General features: G+C 43.4%; 1 pseudogene across 1 annotated transcript; it reads right to left on the reverse strand.

The window, feature by feature from the left end:
* Positions 1–667: 667 nt before the first annotated feature.
* Positions 668–12,928, reverse strand: LOC123136810 (branched-chain-amino-acid aminotransferase-like protein 1; annotated as a pseudogene). The gene is made up of 19 exons (XR_006467290.1): positions 12,627–12,928; positions 12,210–12,308; positions 11,632–11,703; positions 11,445–11,537; positions 11,168–11,305; positions 10,647–10,705; positions 10,424–10,527; positions 9,079–9,267; positions 8,874–8,974; positions 8,730–8,784; positions 8,436–8,522; positions 8,258–8,309; positions 7,650–7,735; positions 7,463–7,516; positions 7,269–7,352; positions 7,117–7,188; positions 6,089–6,169; positions 3,254–3,289; positions 668–1,216 (listed from the first exon to the last, which is right to left on the reverse strand). The product of XR_006467290.1 is annotated as a branched-chain-amino-acid aminotransferase-like protein 1 (transcript).
* Between the last annotated feature and the right edge of the window lie 984 nt (positions 12,929–13,912).

Raw genomic sequence — 13,912 nt, forward strand, 5'->3', positions numbered from 1 at the left:
GTCTGTCTTAACTGAATGTGAGCGACAGCTAAACATTCCTGACGTCGGCGGCCGAGGCTGCGGCTTTGATTCCCTCGTTGCGTATTCCGCTGGCGTCCGTGGCCTAGATTCTCTCCCGTCACAGGCACAATCAAATGAGTGGAGGCATTGGAGATGAGGCGTGCGGAGGCCGGAGAGGAGTGTGTCGTGGCTGGCAGGGAGGCCGGTGAAGCAGCCAGCGATGTGGTCTGCAATGGTGGAGCGGCCAAAGGTGCCTCCCAGCTCTGAGCTCATGCGTACTCATGCATCCGCAAGATCCAACCATCAGCTGGAAACGAGATCCAACCATCAGCTGGAAAAACGAGATGGGAGAAAAGGTGAGAAATTTCCCGTCCCTTGTGTGCTCTCTTTCCTCACCGTAACTCCATTCCCTCGAACGAAACAAAACAGATATTTGTCCATTGCCTCCCTGTTTCCAGCGTGATCTAATTCCCTTACCGTTTGCGTTACCCCCGTCTAATCCAAACACCTCCTTGTGTTTTCCCTTTTGCCATTTCCCAGCATTACTGAAAGCTGGGAGACAGGGAGAAGCATGTGATAGTTGGTATATGTTGGTACCATGGATGTGCACGGACTTCACAACATCATCATAGTTCCAGTAAATTGATCGACGGATCGAAGAAAATCAAGCAGAAAATAAAACCGCATATAACATTCCATTTTCTGTTCTATGTCCAGGACCAGCCACAGCTTCCAAATGACATGGAACAGGTTTCGGCGCACACAGGCACACACTAAATCATGAATTCACAGACCCAACCAGTATTTTCGAATACTCAGTTTTCTGTCCGATGTGCCACTTTCACTGGGTGCTTCTTTGAACGCTAGCTACTACTCCCTCCATCCGGAAATACCTGTCGGAGAAATAGATGTATCTAGACGTATTTTAGTTCTAGATACATCAATTTTTACCCATTTCTACGACAAGTAATTCGGGACGGAGGGAGTATTTATTATCATTACTCGAAACTGAACCCTGAAAGTTTGTCCATAGATAACAGGTGCCTTCTCCTTTTCAAAAGGAAAAGAAGAATGTCTGCACAAATGATTATGCCTCCGCATTCCTGGGAATTGGTACTCCTAACCCTGCTGTCAGGACTTTGTATGCGCTCTGGATTTGTCTTGTGACCGGACCGATTTTCCCATCACCAATTTCACGGCCGTCAATCATCACGACCTGTTGCAAATCAGAATAGTGACCATCTAATTAGAATCACAAAATACCTTTCCTTGAACAGGACAGTGCCTGTAAAACAAACTAGCATGCTCAAACCATGAGCTGCATGACACATCACGGGAAAATTTTGATCATTTGATCTGAACACAGGTTCATACAAACCGATGTTTTTTGCTTCACAAGAAAACCATAAATGTAGAACATAACACATGCAAAAATTTGGTCAAACACATGATCATATTTCATATGTGCATTTGTACAGAATAATATTTTTGCACATGCCCCTTCCCCGGACCCTGCGCAAGCGGGAGCTACATGCACCGGGCTGCCCTTTTTACAGAAATGTAGGGAAAGGCTGCGTACTATAGACCCAAAGTGGTCGGACCCTTCCCTGGACCCTGCGCAAGCGGGAGCTACATGCACCAGGTTGCCCTTTTTATGCAGATAAGCTAACAAGCCTACATCTATCAACCGTTGACATTTTTAGCAACCAAAATGGGTTCATATGATCTGTTCATAGAAGTCGCATTGAAATGTTGCCCAATCTGTACTGTACTCATTTCAAAATTAAACAAACCACTGGGGTATTGGCCACAACCTATACCAAATGTTGGGCGCAGCCCTCTCTCAATCTCTCAGCTCATTGTTGGTGGACACACCCACACACCCACATGACCAGGTAGAACAGATGGGAAGGCAGGGAAGAGAGCTGCCTGAGCAACAACTGCCGTATTTAGTGCTTACCAACAAATGCTACATCTCTCTTACAAGCACATCAATTATCGCCTTACAAGCAACAAATGCATTGTCTCACATGATGCTCATCAGCAACACATGCTGTGAGGCTACATCCTTACACGCACTCCTCTTATACACACATGCATGACACGTACATATGTGCTACATCCTGACACAAAGGCTTGCTACTACATATTGGCCGGAAAGTGCATTTGGTGGCCGGGGTTTAGGGAGTCCCTTTTTTTCAGCTTAAAAACATTTTCTACACCTCAAGGAAATCTGAAAAAAAAATTATACACAAACATATATGTGTAGTGTATACATACAAAATTTTCATGAACATATATGTTCATATGTGATGTACACAAAAAAGACGAATACATAGATTGAAATGGGCTTTTGCTTTGTTGTATTTGGGCCAGATTTTTGTGTCTTGCGTAACTTGCAAGTTATCATATTATTTTATGAAAATATACATATACTTAGAGAACATGTATACGCATTTGTAGAAAAAAATGTTTTTTTCTGAAACTTATAAATACATTTTGTCAAAAAAAGAGAGCTCCCTGGAGCCCGTCCTATAAAACGCTGCACTCTATCTTGGCTTGCTACTTAGATTCTCTCCATATGGGGTGCCCCTCCTTATATAGAGGTTTATACAGCGTTGTTCAGACACCACCATGCTACAGTATCGAACTGGACACTACTCATGCCTAGCTACTCCCTGTGCATAGGGCATGTATCATCAATTTAACTAGCTATATTTGTATTATATGTAACAAAAAATATATTTAGAAACTACATTCGCATATGTATCCAGTGATATGCTTTTGATGACATATAGCACATTATTAGTTAGTCAAATTGACGACCTAGAACTACGCGCATGCCCTATGCACCGAGACAGATGGAGTAGCTTCCTTGCGTATTAAACTTTGCTTTTACTACTACTTGCTGCAGCTCTTTCTTACTCACTAAACAATTACTCCCTCCGTTCCTAAATATTTGTCTTTCTAGAGATTTCAACAAGTGACTACATACGGAGCAAAATGAGTGAATCTACACTCTAAAATATGTCTATATACATCCGTATGTGGTAGTCCATTTGAAATCTCTAAAAAGACAAATATTTAGGAACGGAGGGACTAGCAGTCAATTTTCCTTTTGACTACGCTCACTGCCATACTAGAGATGTCTTGCATCTTCTTGTCCAAGCCATAACAATATTAACTCCAACATGGTGGCAGTACAGAAATGGATAGAAAAACATGACCATATAGTGCAAAAAAGTCAGCTCACCGGTGTAATTTCACCCATTGTTCCGGTTGTCCACACCTGCATGTGAAAAAACACATTACCAGGGAATAAATAGTGTATTTTAACTTACTGTAGTAGTTGAAAGTATGCAGCCTGCCTTGTTATGGTAGTTCATAAACAAGGAGAGGTGTTAATTTTGAAGTTCTTCTAAAAGAAACAGCCAAATTTGCACGATTTATTCTACACATGCATATGTCATGTAACTGAAACTTATAACTATAACTATAGCTATAGCATCATTTTAGGCTTATTAACATTAAAGAGGAAAGTAAAAGCCTGCACAAAAAGGAAAAGAAGTAATTTCAAAATCTTAAAATGCTTAGTAATTGCTAACTTAGAAGTGGTTGAACTTCAAAACTTGATAACAAATGTCTGCCGCCTCAAAGTTCTCGTTCGACATGTTTAGCTGATGGGCGGTAGCCTCGTTGTCATTGAGGTCTGACCATACTGACCTCATCTCTCGTGTGTCCACATCGTCCTAATGTTATACGAACCTAAGATGTTAGTGTGGAATGTGCGCGGGCTCAATAATCGAGCTCGGCGTATGGGTGTTCGGAGCCTCGTCAGTTCAACAGTTCGGAGCCTCGTCAGTTCAACAGGCACTTCCATTGTCTGTTTGCAGGAGACTAAGTTGGCAGTTGTAACCCCTACTATAGTTATGGAAGACTTTGGCGCGGATTTTGATGATTATTATGCTTGCTGGCTACTGACACTCATGGGGGATTATTATAGTTGCGTGGATAGGTCGCACAGTTAAGCTGTGCAATGTCCACCTGGGTGACCACAGCGTCTCGGTTTTGGTCTCCCCCTCCGAGGGGAGGTTCTTGGTGGTTGACTTGTGTCTACGGACCACAGGAGGACGCAGAGAGGATTGTTTTCCTTGCCGAGCTACGAGATGGGTGATTTACCCGGCCAGGTCCCTAGGTTGTTTGCGGTGATTTCAACATGATTTACCATGACGAAGACAAGAGCAATAACTACCTGCACAGTCACATGATGGGAAGGTTTAGACGCTTCCTAAATACTGCAAGCTCAAGGAGCTACACTTGGTTGAATGAGTGTGGTGCCCCCACCTTGGTGAAGCTCGACAAGGTGTTCTACACAATAGATTGGGAGGACCTCCTCCCAAACTGCTGGTTGTAGTGTCTCCCCACTGTGATATCCGACCACTGTCCTTTACTCCTCGACTTTTCGGCACCGCCTGTGGGCCACCGCCGATTCCAGTTCAAGCAGTTCTGGACTAAGATGGATGGATTTGGGGAGATGGTAGCCACAGCCTGGACTGTGGCTCTCGGGGAGCCGGACCCCTATCATCGCATTACGGCTAGACTCAAATCCACGGCTCGCCAGCTGATGAGTTGGAGCGATAAGGCTGGTCATAGTGGGAAGTAACTTAGACTAGTAATATGTTACTAGTCTGTGTTACTACCTTCATAGTGGGTACTAACATATATGTGGTATCACTTATCATGCAGGCCTTCATTTATTTAGATGTAGACTCATTTTGCCTTGAGGTACGTTATGTTACTAGCTAAGTTACTCCCACTATGACCAGCCTAAGAAGGTGGGCTGCGTCCGGGTGCAGCTCATGATGGCTTGCGAGCTCATTTTTCGGTTTGATGTGGCGACAGAGTCCCGTTTCTCTCCGCTACGGAGTGCCAGCTTCAAGCCTGCCTCAAGCATGCCTACTTGGGCTTGGCTTCCCTTGAGCACACCATGGCTTGCAAGTGGGCCAAGATCGCCTGGGTTAGGGAGGGTGACGCCAACATGGTGTTCTTCCACCTGCATGCCTCATACCGGAAGTGGAAGAACGTGATCCACAATCTACAGGTTGATGGTGCGGTGGTTTTTGACCATGCAGCCATGGCTCAAGCTGCGTTTGATCGCTTCCTCTCCCTCTGGGTTCCTCAGAGGAGCGTGAGTTGTCCCGGGATCTTGATTTCTTTGGTTCTCGGGTGGAGGACTTTGCTGACCTTGAGGCGCCACTTACCGAGGAAGAGACTTGGGAGGTTGTGCACGGCTCTCTTGGGAGAAGGCACCAGGGCCCAATGGTTTCACAGCGGAGTCCCTCCAATCATGTTGGGGGACGGTGAAGGCTGACTTCATGGCGGCCTTCGCTAAATTCTTTTCGCGTCAACAAGGCGGAGCGCGACTGCCTCTTCGAGGAGCTGGAGACGGAGGACAAGAACGCGCCAGAACAAGACGACGACGATGCCTGCCTCGTTCACGCCGGAGCAGCATGATGACGATGCCTCCATAGATGGCCTCCGCCCTGCCCGCTGTCCGTGCTCCGCCTCTTTGGCATCGTCGTCAACAAGGCTACACAAATTTGGATGGCCTCTTTGACATCGTCGTCAGCTCCGCCTCGTTCGCGCTGGCCGCCAACGACGACGAGACCAGACCATCCGGCACAGGGTTCCTCAACCTCACCTCTGACAGGGGGTAGATTAGATTAGAATAGTTGTTTTTTTAGTTGTTCTAGGGATTTTTTGCTATGTAAAGTGTAACCCTGAAATCAATGAAAAATCTGTATCCGCTTTATATTAGGTGACTCCTCTTGGATGGCCTCCACCCCACCCGCTGTCCGCGTTGGAGATGCCCTAACATTCTTTTTCTATCAATGCATAGAGACGCAAGCCTTTGCGTTTTCTCAAAAGAAAAATGCTTAGTAGTTTAAAACATACTTCTGCTATTTTATCTTGTTTAGTTTAGTAGATAAGTGCACATTTCAGTATAAAGGATATTATACAGTTGCGAAGCAAAAAACCTCAGTGGAAGGACAAGATGAACAAATGTCCATGACATAAAATATCTAACCTCATCTGCAGCATGAAATTCAGATAGACTAATTCGCCGTTCATGTAATACCAGGTTTTCTTTCACAACAAGATCCATGACCTGATATTTTCATTCAATATGCAAAATATTAATTAGTAACTTCAATAAACAGGAAGATTGAGTTTTCTGTGGAACCATGTAAGTTCAGTTGTTCACCCTAGCAATGGGCACTATCGACTAATAAATTTCCTCTTCCATGCATGTAGGCAAACTTATCATATTTTATACATGTCATGATTTAGCAAAGCATATTCATCATATCTTCTACAAAATATAGCAATAGACAACCATCTTCTAGCGATAGACAAGCAAAGAATATTTATGCATATTCATGTCAAACGGAAAAAAAAGGAACAGAAACCACTATCAAATAAGGCAACTGGGCAGAAGCTGCAGAACATATAGAGGAAGATGCTAAGGCTACAAAAATTGTGATGACTTTCCGCTTCAGCATTTCGAATATTTTACATTTTGTTTCAAAGATAGTTTAGAGCATGTCCATAATTCAAGAATCTCATTGTCTCCATAAAGAGGAAACTGGTCCCTCTCCAAATTGTACTGGGTTCTGTTTATCAAAGTGAGAAAAGACTGTTTATCTGATTGCCATAATTCATAAGAGTATATCAAACCCATATGTTGTCTTACCATGAGCAGATCGTATCCACTGGGCTGGGTAAATATAGGTATTTTTAATCAAGAATTCAAGATTTGCTTTTGCTTAAATGTTTTCTTTATATAGTAATTCGACACATTGCACCAGAACGCCATTTACTAGACCGATAAGAATCAAAAGGATCGAACTATGTATTTGTTGCTTGTATGTGAATCTTCCAGTGAATATCTAGTTGTATGAAGTACTGGTTCATGATATGAGTTGGGTACTGCTAAACAGTATTGGGCCTTGACAGAAGTATTGGCACAGAACAAAACATGCCATTTCAAATTGGTGGGAACCACTTCTGTAGATTGGCTCCAATTATTTCCAAGTGGAAGATGAATAGGCTTACAGTTGCACGGGTAATTCCTGGAAGGCAGTAGTCCGCATGAGGTGTCAATACAATGCCCTTCTTAACCATAAACTGCAGTTAATGCACAAGCACTTTAAGAAAAACCTAATGACGAATATTGAGCTATTTGAACTGATCCTAATTGCACGTACTATGTTTGTTGCATTTGTTTCTGATACAAAACCATCTTGATCTAGCATGATAGCATCCTCAGCCTGTGCAAGATTACCTTCTATCTGCATAGAAGCAATAGTGTTTGAGGCCCATTGCAATTTCCAATGCCTTCATTTTAGATAAGATTCAAGGAGCTTGCTAGATTAGAGCTTCAAATCTTAAGATAAATGACCTTTGCCAGAATGTTGTTAATAAGATTGTTGTGATGTATCTTCGAATCTACGCTCTGAAACAAGTCATGGAAACAACCAAGGTCAACATTTGTTCAATAAAGAGATAATAAAAGAAGCTTCATACAAAAATAGAACAGATGAGAAACCAAAAGCCAAATTGTAAATTAGTAGGTAAATGGGTCTTACATTTGGAGAATTACGACGCGTGGTGGCAGTTACCAACTTTATCCCATGTGAGTTATCATAAACTGGTGGTTTCCACTCTGCAAGTACTGAAAAAGACCAAATATAAGGTCTTACCATTATTAAGCCAACCTAGTCTTCCAATGACAATTGACTGGACCAAATAGAGTCATAACGGCCCACATCATTTCAAACAATAAAGTACAGCAAACATGCCGACAGTAAACCACAACCAGGCAGTCACCATTTACGAGTCATTATATTTTGGATGAAGCTCAGTGAATCGACTCGTATGGTCTTACACGCCAACACTGATTGCTAGTCACAAGAGATGATTACAGAATAGGATAATACTCCATCCGCTTCTAAATATAAGACCTTTTAGAGATTCTAATGCAGACTACGTGCGGATGTATATAGACATATTTTAGAATGTGGATTCACTCATTTTGCTACGAATGTAGTCCATACTGGAATCTCTAAAAAGGTTTATATTCACGAACGGAGGGAGTATAATTTAGTCAGAAAACAGAAAATAACAAACATGATGTACAGATTTAAGCACAAAAAACACAATCAAGTGAAAAAAAGTGGGATCAAAATGTGAATACCAATCAAGACACACCCATATAGATTGAAAGCTGGACTCATTCCAGATGTCACCTACAGTTAAGGCAGGCAGTGCACAAAATGGGTAAGTAGGTCATGGGAAGAAGATTGCAAACACACACTGTAGAACAGTGGAAGTGACAATACTGATGAGTAATGAATCTATATCTATAGTAATACCTTCTTCCCACGGGTGAGAGTGAGCCTTATATGTGCATTATTGAACATCCCATTTGCGTTAAGAGTCTTAAATATTGCATCCTTAATCTGCATTAAAACACGTGCATACCAAACACTCAGTTCAGTAGTTCAAACTTCAAAGTGAGCCTTCAGCAATCCTCTTAAATGAAAATTGGGAAACACATTAGTATTTTAATCCTAAACAAAAAGATGCCTACCAAACAAGCAGCTATATGGTTCTTTCTTGCAATACTATAAATAACAAGTGAGAAGCATGTGAGTAGAAGTAGTTACCCAATCACGACTGGGCACATTGCTGAAGGCCATAGCTTTTGTAGAATCAAACAATCTAGAAGAGAATAATAAAGAGGGTTACTGCATAGTAGATCATAAGCAGAAAAGATATGGCAAGCCAAATAAAATATAGAAGTACTATACCTATCCAAGTGTTCTTCAAGTTTGAATACTTTCCCATCATATATACGCAATCCTTCCCACACAGCATCCCCTCCTTGTACAACTGAATCGAACACTGAAACCTTTACATCGCAGATGATTAGAAAAAAGAATTGGGAGAACTGATCAAGTGTGACCAGTTTAATGTTGCAATGCTGATTAAATAGCAAAGGTTACGAGTGCATACCCTTGCACTATCACGTGGCAAAAGTTCATCTCCAACCCAAACAAGAATTTTTTTATTTTCTGGTACAGGAAGAGGAGGATCAGGTGGTGGTGGCAGCAGGGATCCTGTTGTTCTCCGTACCTGGCGCTTCAGCATATTGTAGAAGGGCAAGCTTTGCTCAAGTAGGTCATAAAATGCAAATGGAAAAGTCTGCAATCAAATAAGGTCAATGTTAACAATAAGACATGTTTTAATTGCCAAACACATCGAAGCAAGATGAAGTCAATTGTATCTTGATAACTAAAGCAAGTCCAACAGCTCTTCTAAAATACACCCCTATATCTCCATATAGGCACTCCTCTAAAAAGATTCCTCCAGTAAATTTTGCCCAAGTTTCAGGAGAACCAACTAATATCATCCCCTATGTTACTCTCAAATTAGATAAATATACGTCCTCCGTTCCGTATTAATTGACGTTTTGGAAAACATCCAACAGATTTACGAAAGTGGTAAAATCCCTTTGCTGCCACTTACTAATCCTAAAAACGAATCCAACCCCAAAATTGGAAACAGAGGAGGGAAAATGTGTGAGAAGTGGGGGTGACCTGAGAGAGTGAGGGGCAAATTTGGAAACTTGCAGAAAATGCTAAGTGTAGTGCGCTAGGACGTCAATTAATTAAAAAAAAGAGTTTGAGGCCAGGACGTCAAATAATATGGAATGGAGGGAGCATTATATATGTTGGTCCCATCTATCATAAAGATAAAGATATAGGGGACACCGAGAAAGCCAGCAAACGCGATCCTGAGCAAGATATAGGGGCGCTCCTGAAATGAGGAAGGTGATAGGGGAACTGCTGAAGCACCGTTTTTCTCACCTTCTTCCCTTCGTTGGGTCTAGGAGACGTGATAGGGGGACTGTCGGACTTGCTCTTAGAGACAACTTCTTTTAGAAGGAATGGGATTCATTAAAAGGGTTAAATGCAATACCTAACCTTCTAATAAATACACCGGCTACTCTGTACACCAGAAGGAACTACAATAAGGCTTTATGACCAGAGGTAATAATTATTAAGCTTAGTTTTTGGTTGCTGAACTGTTCTGTGTTGTGCTTATTTATAATCTGCTGTGGAAAACTTGACATGGAAATAGGCGAAAGCAGGTCAAACAAACTCTCAAATAGGAAAAGTGGGTGGGATAAACGTGATTATGAGAATCCATTGCAATGTCAAACGCAGCCTTTGTGTCCATGTTTTTTAGTATGTCCTTTCTGATACAAGTATGACTGACTAAATATGCAAAGTTAGCTAGCATAGAAGTACTAATAAATTACTGGAAATCAAGAGAGAGACGTTTGATGCATGCTTACCATAGGGTAACGACGGGATTTCGAGAAGCCTGTAGATGTATGTACACTTTCATACCACCAGGGGGCCCAAATACCATCAAAGTTCCCTTGGGCCAGCTTTCCATCTACAAGTTAGAAACAATCCAAATGGTTTAAGAAAGCACACCACCTTCTTACTATGTGTGCTCTAAGCGAAAAACTAGGACAATGAAACCTATTTAATTCTTATGCACAACCCGCATACTTGAGCATTTGTGGCTGGAAAGGAATACCCAGGTCCTCACAGAGTCCACTCAAGACGGCCTGCATTGGAAGGGTAAACAAACTGCATTGAATTGGATTGCATTTTGCAAATGTAGTTATTATACAGTGAAGCAATGTTATTACCATTAAAGTGCCTTCATGCATTAAAATGTTTAAATGTAATAAACATGGAAACTACTGCAGACATCATGATTGCAAACCATAAAAACTGAAGTGAACTCAAATTTACCAATTCGGTGTTTAGTAATCCTAATAGTTTGAAGCTGCACTATCAGGCCCTTCAAGGCACTGCTACACGATAATAATAGATGATGTATGAACAAACTCAAAAATTTCCATTTGGTAAATATCCTAATAGTTTGAGGATTCTAATGCCAGATTCTTCCAAGCAACCTACCAAACAGTAACCGCAGATCATATGCATACATTTATATTATTATTTGGTGCGATGGATAATCACCACAAAGATAAAACCATTCAGACAACCAATAACAGATTTACCTCAGGATCTCTTCGGAGATCATCTGCATCTATCACAGGTGGAGGGCTCCCAAGCTCACACAACTCACTGTATATTGCAACAAGTTCTGCTACACCGAGCTCCAGGAAGGATGGTGGAACAACTTTATCAAATGATGGCTGAGGTATATGGAATGCTATTATCAGGAGGTTATATGTTTCGAATATGCAAAGCATAAGGAAAAGAGTAGCTCGTTCTGAATTAGCAAGAAACTAGGAACATGCATGAGTGTTACACGGAGAAATGGGGGGCACATACCAGGATATTCATAGGATTACGTATTAATATGAAATGTTTTCCCTTCTTCATCAGGTCACCTGTGAGATTAGGGAGGCGCTGCTTCGCAATGTGCTACACATGAAAAATAATCAAGAGAGCAATGAATAATGGCATAATAATTAATCTATAGAGGTATGCGCTGACACTTTAAGAATTGAAGTTGCACCTTGCAGTAACGATATGCTTTCTCTCCTGGTCCAAAAATCACTTCTTTGACAACTTTGTTGCCATCTGGATCCTGCACTGGAAATGCTCAAATGTCTGAACTATACACAAGGCAGCATTCACAGAGTATAATCAGAATTGACGGTATGCAGAAGAGGTAAACAGGATCATGGTGCACCATAGCATTTTCCACATTAAATGGAAATTGATTAATAAGATAATGAGAATTTTCCTCTTAAATGGTCCTAAAGCCAGACAATAACTCGACACCAAATTAATATATGTTCAATTAGCATCTACATAAAGAGCTCCTGCCGTCTTTCAGGGAAAAAGAAGGATGGAAATCCATATAAAGATAGTGCAGTCTATATAAAGTAGTAATAACCAAAAACCAGTTTCCCATTTCTCAACCAGCTCATCGGCTCAAATCAAACCCTGGTTCCGGATCAATCGACCTTATTTGTATGCTCACATAAATCATGAGATCACTGTGGCATTGGGTGAATAACAGCAGCAAATCATTTATGGCTATGCAACCAATCCCCTCAAGTTGCAGACAACTCAAGCATGGAGTCTTACCATTTTAGAGAGAAGCTCCTGGCGGTAGGGCCTGTCAACGCCGGTGACACGCAGGAAATTAGCGTAGAGAGGCTCGTCAAGCACATCCATGTCATCCCTCTGTAGCAAGGCAAAAGGAAAGATAGAGAGTTAAAAAAAAATTCGAAATGTCGTGTACCAACAGGGAGAGCGGGCATGACGATTTTTAGCTGTAAGCAGCTTAATCTACTTGTTGCATTAATAAGCTACAAGTTGCAGTTCTATTCAGGGCGAAACGGGTTGCATTAATAAACACACGAGCATTGGGTTCGGACGCCCCTAATCTCCTCCCCTGTACGTGTTCTCCCTCGGAATTCGCACGCGGAGCCAATAAGGAAGTGGCGAGAGGTCGATTCGCGCGTGCGGAGGAGGATTGGGGCGGAGGCGAGGCTCTCTCACCTCGGAGAAGGAGTACATGAGGCTGGTGCTGAGGGAGCGCGGCGCCGACCACGCGTGGATCACCGCCGGCTCCACCCCCTCCGGCGGCGACGCCATCCGCTCGGGGTCGGAGCTGACACTCTGCGTCTCGGACGGGACTCGGAGGGAGTCTTCTTTCCCTGGATTCGCTGGGATTCTTCTGATCCGATGAGGAGATTAGAGGAGGGCTTACCCAACAGTGGGCAGTGGCGATATGGTGTGAGTGACCTGCTGGTGCATCAGAGAGAGGGAGAGAGTAAAGAATGGGCCGATGGCGTGTGAGTTGTCAACTTGCGCATACGGACAAGTTCATTCTGCGTCATCGCAGCTTTGCACGTTGGCAGTGTTGGAGTAGTTTCTTTAAGCATAGATGTTTATAGCGAAATGTTTAGAGCCGGCGCACCTGCGGAACATTGGGCCGGTCGCTCCCTCTTCCTCGCGTCTCCTCGCATCTCCCGCACATCTCACGCAGCTCCATCGCATCTCGCGCAGCTCGTCGGGGGCGCGCTGCCCTCTTCTTGTGGCTCCTCCTCCCCATCCCCTCCCCATCTCCCCCCCCCGCCCCCGCCCCCCGGTCGCAGCACCACGCCCCCCCTCCCCGCTCGAAGCTCGCCATGGCTCTACGTGGCGACCATGCCATCTCGCCGGCGACCGAGGGGGTGACCACGGGAGATGCTGCAACCGGGACGACGAGGTGCTACCACGGCGACGCTGATGCAACCCCCGCGGGAGGCCGGGGTGTGTGACGGCGATGACCGAGGTGATCGCGGGCTGCAACCACGGCTTTTCCACCGCCGGTAGCCGGTTGAAGCTTTTTCTATATACGGTTGAAGCTTTTTTGTCAATGTTTGCAACTTTTTCTCTGGTCGCAGGTCTGGTTGAAGCTTTTTTTTCTTAACGGATGAAGCTTTTTTATACAAGATTGAAGCTTTTCCAAACCACAGTGGAAGCTTTTCTGAAAACGATGGAAACTTTTTTCGTTCTTTTGTGTTTGCTACAACCACGTCATTTTTTTGCTGCAATCGGCAACCACAGAAGCTACATAACAATTTTGCTACAATGACGACGGCCGGCTGCAGCGGTAAGCTTTTTTTGCTGGAAGCGATAAACTTTTTTGCTACAACCGGTGTCGTTTTTTGTTGGAACTAGCAAGAGCCTCGAGTGGGCACACGGCGAGGTACAACGCGAGCACAACAACAGGTGCTGCGGCCGGCGGCCGGCGCCACCGGAGATGCGGCCATCTCCCCGGGAGCTGCAAGCCTGCAACC

This window comes from Triticum aestivum, chromosome 6B, assembly GCF_018294505.1.
Source record: "Triticum aestivum cultivar Chinese Spring chromosome 6B, IWGSC CS RefSeq v2.1, whole genome shotgun sequence".
NCBI classification, from domain to species: domain Eukaryota; kingdom Viridiplantae; phylum Streptophyta; class Magnoliopsida; order Poales; family Poaceae; genus Triticum; species Triticum aestivum.